A 14,687-nucleotide genomic window follows, 5' to 3' on the forward strand; every position below is an offset into this window, starting at 1 on the left:
ACATCTGATAAAGGACTGCTATCCAAATTATGCAAAGAACTCTTAACACTCGGCAATAAAAAAAATGAACAACCCAATTAAAAATGGGCCACAGACCTGAACGGACTTCTCAACCAAAGAAAATATACAGATAACAAGTAAGCATATGAAAAGATGCTCCACATTATATGTCATTAGGGTATTGCAAATTAAAACAACAAGGAGATACCACTACACACCTATTAGAATGGTCCAGAAGACAGATAATTCCCAGTGCTGGTGAGGATGTGAGTAACAAACTCTTGTACATTGCTGGCCTGAATGCAAAATGATGCAGCTACTTTGGAAGACAGTTTGAAAGTTTCTTACAAAACTAAACATACTCTTAACCACATGACCCAGCGACCTCACTCCTTGGTATTTACCCCAATGGCTTGGAAACGTTATCTACACAAAAACCTTCATAAGAATGTTTATAACAGCCTTATATTTAATTGCTAAAACTTCCAAGCAACAAAATTATTCTTCAGTAGATGAATGGATAAATACACTGTGCTAATCCAATGAAATAGTATTCAGTACTGGAAAGAGATGAACTTTGAAGTCCTGTAAAGACATTGAAGAACCTTAAATATATATTACTGAGTTTAAAAACCCTATCTGAAAATGCCACATACTCTATAAACTACAGAGAAAGTATAAAGATGAGTGGTTTTCAGGTGTTCAGGGGAAAGGAAGGATGAACAGGTGAAGCCCAGAGGACTTAGGTCAGTAAAGTTATTCTGTATGGTACTATCATGGTGAATAAATGTCATTTTACAATTGTTCAAATCCATAGAATGTGTGACACCAAAAGCTAACCCTGATGTAAACTCCAGCCTTCAAATAATAATAACATGTTAATTCATTGATTATAATTAATCTACCACTCTGGTGAGGGATATTGTTAATGGGGGTGGGAGGAGGCTATGCATATGTGGGAGCAAAAGGTATATAAAAATCTCTCTACTTTCCATTTAACTTTACTGTGAACCCAAAACTGCTCTAAAAAATAAAGTTTATTGATCAAAAAATTACTTAGATATATATATATATATATATATTTTTATGAAATCTTCGAAGTCTGGACAATTTCTACCCTCATAGAACACCTCAGTTTGGACTAGCCCCATTTCAAAAGCTGCAAAGCCACACTGACTACTAACTACGACTGTGTAGCTCTAGGAAATGTGAATGACAATCTGGAAGGATCTCCAGGGGAATGACTTGGATTGGAATGATGGTTCTCAAGCTTCAGTATGCTTCAAATCACCTGCACAGCTTGTGAACACAAATTGCTGGACCCCACACCCAGAGGTTCTGATTTAATAGGTCTGGAATAGGGCCTCAAATTTCTATTTCCAGCAAGTTCCCCTCCAATGCCAGGGCTGCTAGTCCCAGAACCACTCCCTCTTTGAGAGCCACTGGTGAAAATGAGGCTTTAGGAAGTCAGCTTTGACATTTTTAAGTGGCAAAAGAGACAAGTAGTTTCTAAATAAGATGAAGATACCTCCCCCATCACAATAACAAGGAGTGCTGCAACAGGGAACAGAGGTGATCAGTTTGTGCTGAAGATCACAATTCTAATCCTCAGTGAATGAGACAGGATAGATAATCTTACTGATCTTGTTTACTATTTCTCAGGGAAGGAGCTGGCTACATGGATCCCATACTGACAAATGCAGCATATTTAACTGAGTATAACTTGTGCATCACAGTCAGAATGAATCTTGTTTACTAAAGGAATATCTAGGCATGATTAGAATAAATGGTCACTTTGAGATGAGAATTATAACCTGAGCACTACTCAATTTCTTTTACATTAACTGTGATCTCACATTAGCCTGTAAGCCCCTCATAAGATACACTGTTTCTCCTACTTACTGTTGTATTTCCAGTTTTTCACATCTTTGCACACAGTAAGCATCCCTTAAGTAGAGGACTGATGACTGTTTGTACTTGTTTTATACATTTTTGAGAATTTGGTCTTTGCCGATTCTGAAGGTTTAAATATAATTCTGAGGTGGCAATGAAGAGACAAAAATAGACACCTCTCTTAATCCTTTATTCATTTCTGTAAGTATTAGGAATATAAAATAGTTCAGAGTAAGAATCCAAATGCCAACAAGCTGTTTTTTACTTGTGATTCTGGATGGCCTGATCGTAGGCAGTCTGCTTCCAAAACTTCTCTCCCTCAATAGGCTCCCAGAGCTGAATTACAAATTACCTGATGCTTTAGATTCACATTTCACAGTGTGTTATCGTAACATATTGTAAGAAGAGATGCTACACATGAATTTCTCGATGATTAAAAAGATATCTCTAGCGATGCAAGAAAGGATCTTTATGAGTCTAACATTTTCTCAAAATTGGCTCACAAATAGAGATCAAAAAACTTTAGTCAAGTGGAAACTAATTTAGAGTTGTTACTGCCTGGCATCTATGCTCTTCTCAAATAATCTGATGCTATTGCTCACACTAGGCACTAGGAGTTTAATTTTTACAAGTCAGCTGTGGAGTCCACTTCATTATTGGATTGTCATGTCACCAATATGATAATTCATGTGAGAGAATTTCATAATCTTGTAGTTGGGAGCCTGACTTTGAGAACGCCACAGCTATCGACTGAGCTCTAGCTCTGTTCAGGCCCCCTTTACTTATGATTTATTTCTCCCCAGATTATTGTGAAATAGCTGACATTTAGTATTGCGTAAATTTAAGGTATACAATGTGTTCACTTGATACACTTATATGCTGCAAACTCCTTACCACCACAGCATTAGCTAAAACCTCTATCCCTTCACGTAATTACCTTTTTTGTTTTTTTGTGGTGAGAACATTTAAGATCTACTCGCTTAGCAACTTGCAAGTATTGCAAGTATATAATATGGTATTATTAGTTATAATCACCATGTTGTGCATTAGATTCCCAGAATGTATTCATCTTAAAATTGGAAGCTTTATTTTACCCTTTGACCAACATCTCATTTTCCCCACTCCCTCATTCCTGTTAACCACCATTCTATTCTCTCTTTCTATATTTAACTTTCTTAGATTCCACACATAAGTGAGATGATAGAGGACATGTCTTTCTCTGTCTGACTTATTTCACTTAGCATAATGCCCTCAAGCTCCATCCATGTCATCCCATGGCTTTTTTCTCATGGCTGAATAATGTTCCATTGTATATATAAACCACATCTTCTCAATCCATTTATTTGTTGATAGACACTTAAGGTGTTTTTATATCTTAGCTATTGTAAATAATGTTGCAATGAACGTAGGAGTACAGATATTTCTTTGCGGTCCTGTTTTAATTTCCTTTAGATACATACCCAGAGTGGTATTGCTGGATCTTACAATGGTTGCATTTCTAATTTCTTGACAAACCTCCATACTATTTTCCATCGTGGCAGTACCAGTTTATATTCCTAACAATAGTGTTGAGGGAGATCATTGAGAAGATGTGATTTTTTTTTTTTTTTTTTTTTTTGACCTTTGAGCTGGACTCCAGCAAACAGAGGCTCCTCGCCTCCTTTCCTACTCTTGGAACATGAGTTCCACTCGCCTCCCCTACTCAGAGGTTGCCCCAAGGACATAACCTTGAGGTAGTGATATGTGCTGAGTACACTTGCACAGTACACATGGCTGAACCCAGGTGAAACCTCTATATAAAGTTTGAAGATTTGGCAGATGGGCCCAGAGACCTACTCGTCTTGCAGCCGTCCAAGACAAGGCTTGTGTGTAAGTTTCTTTGGTTATAAAGTCTGCTGCTACCAATCTGGAGTGGCTGCCTCTTTCACTGGTTTCTCTCTGCCCTGTGCACATGGAAGCCTGTTGCAGACCACACCTGGGAAGCTCCCTCAGAGTTTGCAAACCAAACATTCGTTAGCCAGCCAGGAGATCAAAGACACAGTCCGTGGAAATGAGACATCTGAGAGGGGAACATCCTGAGTTGGCCATTGACCTCTCTGTAGGGTAGGGTGGCTGGTATAAGCCTCTTAAGTTTCATAGCCTTTGGAAAGAGGCATCCACAGGGGAAATGGTCTGTAACCTCTGTGTAAGGAGCGGTGGTCCGTGGTTCACATGCCAGATGCCTGAGGAGTATTGTGGGAGTATGGGGACACCCCAAAAATGTTGGCTGATTTAGAGGCTTGTTTGTGGAACTGCGCAGAGTACGCTGAGGTAGAGAAGGGAAGCACAGGGCTGCACAGTGGGCTGGCCGCGGATGTCCAACTAGAGGCTGAAGTTCAAGTTACAAAGTTGGAAGAAGAGCTCAGGTAAGAGAAAAGTTTTTGAGTGTCCACCGCTCTGCTGGCTTTGGGGCTGGCAGACAAGCTGGGAGGGCAGGATAGTAAATTAAAGGCCTTAGCTGCCTTTCTGTAAGACTAGGAGGACGCAAGCTGTCTTAAGGTCCAGGTACTTGTGACAGTCTGATTAGAATCCTGAGAGATGGAATTTCTGGGAAAGTGGTGAGAGAATGAAGAAGAGGATATTATGGTAACTGATGAGAAAACAGAAAAAAAAAATGCCTCATGCTCTTTCTGGGCCCTAATACAAAGGAACATTTGCAATAACAATTACCCCAAAAAGACTTCTGGGAGAAAACTTGCATTCTTTCTCTCTCCCTTGAAATTGTAAATCTTATCACGTCTTTGAAATGTGAACACCCCGGAGATAAACAAAAAACATTACCCACAGAGACTGAAGGCAAAAAAAAAAAAAAAAAAAAAAAAAAAGGAGGAGGGGGAGAGACTTTTTAAAATACAGACTGCTGCCAGAATTCCGTTGCCCCAAATTCTGTGCAGAACCTCGAGAAGATCACAGATAGCAGAGAACAGCATTAGCCACATAGAGGGGAACCTGATTCAGGCTGGAGTTTTGAAATAACAGCTGAATGGATATAGAAAGAAAGTTGCAGGTGTGTGGAAGAAGGATATTGAAAAAAGGAATTTTATGTGTAGTTAAGCTAGGATTGGAATGGGTTTATGTAAGCTAAAAGGGGGTGGGTTTTAATGTCAAAAGTACACTGGTGTAAAATTAGAATTTGGCTTTCTCTGTGTTAAAAAGCCAAAGTTTTCTTAGGTTATTTACCTACTCTTAATAAGAAATTGTAAACAAAGATTTTTCTTTCTTTTAATGTAATCTAGAAAACAAAAATTCTGTGTTTTGTCTTTAATGGGTGTTGGATTACTTAAGAAAACTGAGCCTTCTCTACTAAAAGAGCCAAGTTTTTACAATTATGTAGTATATGTTGTATTTCATGAGAAGCATTGTCAAATAAGAAGTGATGCTACTTTCATTAGGGCATAACTCTAGGAAATTTCTAAAAATCTGATATACCCTGGCACAGTATTATCAGTCAATTAAAAACTGTATGTCACAGAAATAACCAAATTCCTATATCAATGGCATTCCAGAGGGCTCTCATCAGATCTTCACTCATGGCCATTTTTTAGTCTTTTGTCATTTGAGACAGTTACTGTTTTACTCTGAAGCTTTGGCAAAAAGCGGTCTTGCAAAAAAGTGTTTCATCTTCAAGGAGATTCATGGAAAAGACTTTGATAGGTTTCTGAAAACCAGGATCAATTTCCCTTCGTGTGGGAGGTACAATAATGAACCTTTCAAATGCTTCCGTAAGGCTACCTGCAGAGCCTGACAGTATGTCATGCGATGGTAGCTGGATACTTGTCCCTTCCTTGCTTCCCCACATTTTAGTAAAATGGCCCCTTACGATGATACAATGTTAACATGTGAAGATTTGCCTCTGCTCAATGGCATCTTGAACACAAAGTTCAAGGTTCAGGCATCACCATAAGGTTTTAAGAGTCATTTGGTCAGGTAAAGGCGTGTCATTCCAGAAGTTGTGATTGGTACAGTGCAAGCCTGTCCCACCTCTAAGACTGTGAAAGAAGTGCAAGCTTTGTAGAGATTTTGGGAGTTTGAGGACTTTTTATTCCCACCTTATGCAGTGTCTCTCTGTCCTTTATGCCCTGGTTAAAAAACAAAACAAAACAAAACAAAACAAAAACAACATGTGTAGGACAGATGATTAGAACAGCCGGAGTCCTTTTTGAGTGACTTAGTGAAACAACTTAAAGTTCTGGGCATCTCCCAAGCAGGGCTGCCATTTGAGTTAGATGCGTCTGTGACTCAGGAAGGTATGGATCAGACGCTGTGACAGAAACAGCACAGGGGAAAATGTCTAAGGATTTTGGTCCCAGCTGTGAAAGAGGGCAGAAACCCAATATACCTCAGTAGAGCTGCAGCTGCTAGCAGTATACACTGTTCTCCTCCAGGTAGAGCACAGCCTCTCACACAGCAAGCAATGCAGCAGCTAGTGGGGGGTGGGGGTGGGGGTAGTAGGTGGGGGATGAGCTCAGACCAGTCTGGCTGGTGGTGACTTATGAACCCAGGATGTTAACCCTTTGCATTGACATTGGGCTTTTCTAAATGGATGAATCCTATGGCTTGGACAATGAGAGGCCAAAGGGTATATGATCTTGAATAAGCCCTTGTGGGGTTAGGATAGGTAGAAAGATATCTTGGTCCATCTGTAAGAGCCTAAGGCAGTCCTCCCTGTCATCCATGTCCTGGCTCATAAGGCACTGACACCCTCCTGGCAATTAGGAAGCCGGTACCCCAGCTCCCATATGAGCCCTAGCATCTGACCCTTTAGTAGATGCAGCAGATTGGGTGCATAGACATAGTAGCTACCACGGTGCCCAGGTGATATGGAATATTGCTAAGAATGCTGGGTTGCCCTTTAAATACAGTGACTTGGTTAGTAGTGACCCCGTGTTCAGTGTGTTTTGAACAATTCCCAAGGCAATTGCCAAAGGAGTCTGGGGCCTTCAACTGGAGTTCTCAACCAGTAAGAGATTAGCAAATTGATTGTATTGGCTGCCTCTTTCCAAGTGAGGGTTCTAAATATGCCCTGACTTACGTGGACACTGCATCTGGCTTAATCCAAGCTGTCTCCTGCTGCTGTGCAAACCAGGCTGCCGTCATTGGAGAATTACAGAAGTTGAGTACCACGTGTAGAAATCCTTATCTACTAGACTATGATTGAGGGTCACATTTCAAAGGTTATGATGTATAAGATTGGGCAAAAGAGCATGACATTGAATAAAGGTTCCATCTTTCTTATAACCTGCAAGCACCTGGTTTGGTAGAAAGGGAAATGGCATATTAAAATAGCAGATTAAATTACTAACAGGTAAAACCACCTTGCATGGATGGACTAAAGTACTGTTTAGGCCTCAATACATGTAAATAATTAAGTAGTAGGGCCTGTTGCCCCATGTGCCAAACTGTAGATTCCTACTGAGGACCCTAATGCAGTAAAGGTATGGAAGTCATGGGAAACAGTCATTGCTCCCTCTCTCACTGTGGCTCATGTGCTATGCTGCTGAGAACACCATGTCCCATCACATCTGGGAAAAGAATTCTCTACTGGAAATTGCAGTGGGATGCTCCTTTGGGCTAAGTTACTTTGCATCCCTGAGTGAAGGGGAGACTATGCTGGGAAGCATTGTCCTGCTATAAGCTGGACCTGTTGGAATGCGCTATATCTGGAATGGAACATGCACCATGAAATAGGGGAGATGGTGGGAGTTCTGGTCTGGCATGTCCTGTCCCCAGTCCATTTTCTCATGCCTGACAACACTATGCCCGCTGGATAACATATACGGTATATACAACCAGGTCAAGTTCCTAACACGACCAACCTCTCCCTTCTCAAGGCCAGATGGACACTGTTTTCCACCAATGCAATCATTTGGCTGTTCTCTTTGTTCTCTCCATTGTCCTAAAAGACATCATAGCATACACAGAAGCTCTTACTAAATTCACTCAGCTAGCATCTAAATCATAGCCAACAAAGCTACACTAAAATATCTCTAATGAGAAAAGCTGTCCTCCAAGATACAATGGACTTTGACATTAATACTGTTTCAGAAGGAGATACCTGTGCCATTATCCAAACAGAATATTGTGTGTCCACACCTGATGGATCTGCTAATGTATCATCTTTTAAATCACATGAGGATATAGGTGAATGTCCTGATGAATCCTGAATCCTGGCTTAAGAAATCTAGTAAATCAGTGGTTCGTATCATGAGGTTCTTACTGGGACAAGCTGTCACTGATTTTTGGGAATCGCTGTCTTAATCTGTGTTTTCTCTTGGATGTGCTTGTATTGTCCTTGTGACATCTGCCTTCAATGCAGCCACATGGCCACCAAAGGAGCCACCTCCATCCTAGTGAACCCCTTGCTGACCACTCAGGACACACTGGTGAAGAGGGAGATGTGACATTGTAAGAATTGGTCAGAAAAGGTACAGTATTGGGGGCGGTCATGGAGAAGACATTGCCACTGGTTGCCCTGTGAGTTAGATTTGGGTAATCTGAGGCTCCTACACTTGGAATGTGGTTTCCACTTGCCTTCTCCACTACCAGAAGCTGCCCAACGGTATAGCTTTGAGATAGTGATGTAGTGCTGAGATCATCTGGACGGTATACATGATTGAACCCAGGTTGAGGTCTGTGTATAAATTTTTACAATTTGGCAGGTAGGTGTAGAGATCTACTTGGGTGTCTTGCAACCACCCACGACAAGCCTTGTAAATAAGTTCCTTTACTTATTAATTAATACTGCTACCTACCAATCTCTTTCTCTGGCCTCTCCCAGCCCTCTGAATAAGGGGGCCGATTTCAGATTTCACCTGGTAAACTCCCTAGGAGCTTTTGAACCAACAGACAGTACGTAGGGAAACTCTTTTCTCCACATCCTGGCCATCACTTGTGATCTCTTGTTTTCTCACGACAGCCATTGTAACGGGTGTGAGGTGGTATCTCACTGTGGTTTTGATTTGCATTTCCCTGATGATGAGTACTATTGAGCATCTTTACACAAGCCTGTTGGCCATTTGGAGGTCTTTTTTTGAAAAATGTCTATTTAGGTCCTCTGCCTTTTTTTTTTTTTTTAAGATTTTGTTTATTTGAGAGAAAGAAAAAGAAGAAAGAAAGAAAGAAAGAAAGAAAGAAAGAAGAAAGAAAGAAAGAAAGAAAGAAAGAAAGAAAGAAAGAAAGAAAGAAAAGAAAGAAAGAAAGAGCACATGAGTAAGGGGAAGGAGAGGGAGATCATTGTATAGACACAGGGAACCTTGAGATCATGACCTGAGCCAAGGCAGACACTTAACTGACTGAGCCACCCAGGTGCCCCCCAGTTGTATTTTTCTGCATGTGGTTATCCAAATTTCCCAGCACCTTTTATTGAAGAAATCATCCTTTCTCCCTTGAGTGTTCTTGGCTTCCTTGTCATACTAGTTGAACCTGGAACTTTTCACTCAACTACTTAGCACAACTACCTTATTAAGTAGGAATTATTAATTACTCCTATTCCATAAGGAGTATACTGAAGCCCAGTGAGTTCAAGTAATTTGTTCAGTGTAACACAGATAGTCACTGGCCAAACCAGGTTTGGGAGGTTTCTCAGACTCTACTACCTGTACTCTCATTGTGGAAATGTTCTAGTTAGGCAGGAGACAGAGGCCTTTGGTGAATGACTTACCTCAGGGAAAAGGTTTCTTATGGATAAACACACCGAAGTGATATCACTATATAACCAAATGGGCCTTAGAGCAAGCAAATGACGGCACCATAATACTGCTCTTCCCTTAAGCCATTTCACTTAAAATACCCTGGGGCTTTGAGGGCTGGATCTAGCCTGAATGAGCTGATTGATATCAGAGATTCCTATTGGGAAGCACGAGTGCCTTGGCTGGACCATAGAGATTTTCAAGTTGGCAAATTAGCTGTTTCCTTAAAAAAAAAAAAAAAAAAGAAAGAAAGAAAGAAAAAAAGAAAGAAAGAAAGAAAACTATAGATGGTGATATTTATGATATTGTCTCTATAATGATAGAAGATAAAGAATCCCTAGTTGCTCTATTTATAACAGTTTTAAGGATCAGAGTACAATTCTTGCTTCCTTCCTTTTAGGCTCTGAAAGGGATTTATCATGAATGCTAATGAATTTAAAAAGTTAGGTTATTTGAGTTCAGATAAGGATATCTTAGTTTGGATAAGATAAAAGACAGGGAAGTAGAAATCTGTCCCAGAGGAATGAATTCATTATTTTTTCTTTTTCACTTTAGACATGAAACCTACACCATGATCTTTGGACATGCCATATACTCTCAGTACACATTTTCTGTAGTGTTTGGGCCTCAGGGGAGCCACAGCTGCTGTGCCTCAGACCTGTCATCATTAAATGTTGTTTTTTTTTTGTTTGTTTTCCAGAAACACAGCTAGCTGTTCTTTTGACAGTATCACTGGTAGACCATATTTCTTAAAAGCATTCACCAAGCTCCTCAGAGAGAATAGTTTATTCTGCTTAGAAGTTATGCATCAAGATCTCGCCTCTGCCCTGGACAGACTAATCTCTGTCATTATGACAATTTTCACATACTTATACTTGGTGACAGGTCATAAATTTATGAAGTCAACTGAGATATGGCTCAACAACTTGGTCTTTATCTTCTCTGGGGAGAAAGATGACATGAAACCCTGGTAAGTTGAAATTTTTGGAGAAATAAGTGACTCAATTTGAAATAAACATCAGTGAAGGACATAAAGATACCATAAACATTTTCACCCAATCGTTTAATCTACCCTTTTAGTCAAGCCCAGCTTATGGCATTATCTTCAATTTAAAGAAGTCAGGCTCATACTTAGAATAAGATTAAAAACAAAAGAATTTTAGACTTGTACAATCCATATTTTCAGTGCTGTTACTAGGGAAATTCATTTAAAAAAAGCAAAGAAACAACATTTTTCTTTACTTTGAGGCTTCAGGAAACACATTGGATTCAGATGAGTAGATAGCACTACAACAATCTAATTTCAGGATTGATATGGATGGCCATTGAAACCCTGAAGTTTCAAATTGCTGCACAGAATTTTACCATAATGACTATATTACAATTTTGATGAGTTACAGATAAATATCAAAACGAATGACAAGCAAACAGATTTTAAAAAGAATCAGTTGCATCCTTTCATTCAATACAATCTTAGCAATTAACAATGCAATTTGGTCATAACACAAACGTTTATTCATTAATTTATCATTGGTCAATCATGTATACGGCACCGTATTAGGCACTAGAAATTTTTATTCATTCAACAAATAATGCTTTTCTGTTTAGAATACTGTTTTGGAGCTGAGTAAACAACAGTAAAACTCATGTGACGTTTCCATCCTCATGGAACTTATATTCTAATGGAGAAGAGGCAAAATAGGTAGGACAAATAATATCTAGAGTTTGCTTAAAAGTGTTAAGTGCTAAAGAGAAAAAATATATAAAAAGGGAAAGAGAATAAAGACTACTGTGATGGGATGGTGAAGGGGCACATTTTAGATGTGTTGAGACCTGATCTGATTTGTGATTTGGGAGGCCCACTCTGACTAGTACTCTGAGACAGGCATGCCAAGGTGAATCAGATACAGTCCTAATATCAGTGAACTCACACTTCATTTGAGAGGCTGAGACAGATAGAGGTTCACTGCAAGGAGGTAAACATTACTAGAGAATTCAGAGTGTGATGAGATTTGAGAGTTGCAGTCAGACCTCTGCTCACCCCTTGTCCTACTCCAATTTGGCTTCTACCTCTATAATCCCACTGAGATAATTTTTGCTAAGAATTCTCATGACTATTGTGTTTCCAAGTTCCATGTCCTTTTTTTATATCATCACCACACTTGATGTCTCAGCCACCTTTGTAACTTCTCATGTTGCCTTGCTTAAAATACTCTTTTTTCTTTCCTTCTGCTGCCATATATGCTCCATGTTTTTCCTTATTTGTCTTTTCATGCACTCACTTGATAAGCTTATCCTTCTCTCCCCTAGTCATTGGGTCCTCAAACTTCTGTCCAGGGCTGTCAAGTTGCATAATTCCGAGGGGCCCATTTACAATATAGTCCAAAGGACCGGTGCTTTTTGAAGTTGAGTAATGCTCCTCAGCATAGCATGTAATAAAGTAACTCATCTCTGTCTTGGTCTTTTGTCAGTTTTGGTTTCTTTCCTTTAAGCGATCTTAATTGTGCAAGAGACTTCAAATAAGAATTATTTATTAGTAAATGTCTCCATCCTAGGATACTTTGCTGTGTAACAAAAAAATTCATGCAGTTGAGTGCTTGCATCACCAGTTGGTTGTCTCAAATGTACTTCAAGCTTCAAGTTTGTTATGTCCCAAAGTGAACTCAAGGACTTCCCTTCATACACAATCCTCTTCCCACGGTCCCTGATAAATGGAGAACACTACCAGTCACCTTACTATGCAAGCCAGAACCCTTAGAGTCCCCTCCAATAAGTCTACTTCTGTACCCTCTAAATCCAAATCCATTATCCAGTCTACTGATTTATTTCCTCGAGCCATTGGTGTAATCCAAGATACCTTCACCTCCTGCCCTTTTTTCCTCCAGGAATCCTTTCTCCACACCGCAGCCATACATAGCTTTCAAAACACTAATTAAGTCATGTTATCAACACCCACCTGTTTAAAATATTGTGATGGATTTCCTTTTTAACCTGGAAAAAATGGTCATAAACTTTAAGTCTCCATATGTTATAATTTTGTCATTGCCTACCTCTCCCCACATACCATGCTCTGATGCTTTTCCCGGTCACTTTGTATTCTTATTACTACTTGCAATTTTAAATGTATCTGACCAGGACTGTTACACACAAGACCCTTCCATGTAAGATGCTGAGGTAGATATCATCATTTATTTATCTGTAACTTTTTCTGAACAAATATCCCCCAAGACACACAAAATATCCAGAAATATCTGGAACTTAACCTTCCCAACAAAACTACCCCTATGGAGTTTATATGGAGCATTTTAAAATTCAATTGGATCTGAAAAAATTCCAGGCAAGAATTAGAATCTGATATAGTTATTTTAAAAAATTTTATTTATTTGATAGAAAGAGCCCACATGTCTAAGCAGCGGGGAGGGGCAGAAGGAAGAAGGAGAAGCAGGCTCCCCACTGAGCAGGGAGCCCAAAGTGGGGCTGATCCCGGGTTCCTGAGATCATGACCCCAGAAGAAGGCAGCTGCTTATCAGACTGAGTCACCCAACACCCTTAGAATCTGATGTATTTAGGGAGTTGTACGGAAGGTCCACGCGGACTGCCTGGATTCTAACCTCAGAATGGCCAGGTTTCAAGTTTTTTTCTAGACAATGTACACAAGCTCTTCATGCTTCCTTTTTTTCCATAAACAAAATTTCAGTGAACATTAAAAAAAATGGGAATAAATAAATAATAACTAACATTTATCTGATTAGGTCTCATCAGATATTACTGCTGTGGCCCTATACTTTCAATAAAATAATAAAACAAATTTTGATTTAATTTCCCTTTCCTCAGATGTCCTCACTGGCTAAGACACTGCTTCTTTGGTTTTAGATATGGTACACATGTTTTTCTATAAAGACTTTCTCCGCCTGTATTAGTAAGCTTAAATGTCATGGAGTGTACACAAATTACACAGATCAAATAAGAAAAACCAGACAGGATTCTCTTTCCCAACAATGAGGAAAAGAAGACATAACACCACTACCTGCAATTAGAAAAAGTGGTTTGAACTACTAGGAGGTATTTCAGTCTACCACAACGTTTTTGGCGTCTGTAGGGACACCTCTCACTGCAAACAAAAGGTTAATAGCCGTGCTTTTCCAGCTGTTTCACTTGGGCCAGATGTCTGAGTAGCCCAAACTACTTAGCTGCATATTAGCTCCGCAGAAACTGCCGGCTGCTGCTTGCCGGGAGAATTGTTAACTTCTGTAAAATGTTGGGCTGAATGTCATTATGGTTTGAATTAAAATAAATTTGCTAAGTGGCTTGTATATTAGCACTGGTACAAGGATTAGTCTAATGGAAACGAAAATACATGATTCCCTTTCTAGCTGATCTGAGGGCCACTCTAAGGCTTTAGTATACCAACCCTCTTCACAGTCTGTTTCCTGGCTGGCTTTCAGGGTTCCGCCAGTTGCCTGCACATTGCAGTATGTATACCAACCCCCTCTCTCAAAGCTAATTCCTCTAAAATGGAAAGAAATTGAGATGTCTGGGTTGCTCATTGGTTGAACGTCTGCCTTTGGCTCAGGGATCAAGTCCCACAACAGGCTTCCTGCAGGGAGCCTGCTTCTTCTGCCTGTCTCTCTGCGTCTCTCTCTGTGTCGCTCATGAATAAGTAAATAATTTTTTTTTTAAATAGAATTTTTGGAAAACCTGTTAGGTGTTTATGCTTATTGAGAATATTGTTGTGTGCTCCCTTTGGTAGCACGTATACTAAAATTGGGACGATAGGGAGATTAGGATGGTCTCTGCAACGGTGACATGCAACTTAGAATATTTTAACAGTGAACAATTATATACTGTTCTATAGTTATAAATAACAACATTAGGGGCATGTCTTGGATTTTGCCTATGTTTTAGATTTGGTGCTTAGTTCTCTACATACTGTTTCGTTTTCTTTTTTTTTTTTCTTTAAGATTTTATTTATTTATTTGAGAGCAGAGCACATGAGAGAACACAGGGGCTGAGTGGGGGAGGGGCAGAGGCAGAGGGAGAAGCAGACTCCCCACTGAGCAGGGAGCC

Source organism: Nyctereutes procyonoides, unplaced genomic scaffold (genome assembly GCF_905146905.1).
Source record: "Nyctereutes procyonoides isolate TBG_1078 unplaced genomic scaffold, NYPRO_anot_genome, whole genome shotgun sequence".
In the NCBI taxonomy this organism is placed as follows: domain Eukaryota; kingdom Metazoa; phylum Chordata; class Mammalia; order Carnivora; family Canidae; genus Nyctereutes; species Nyctereutes procyonoides.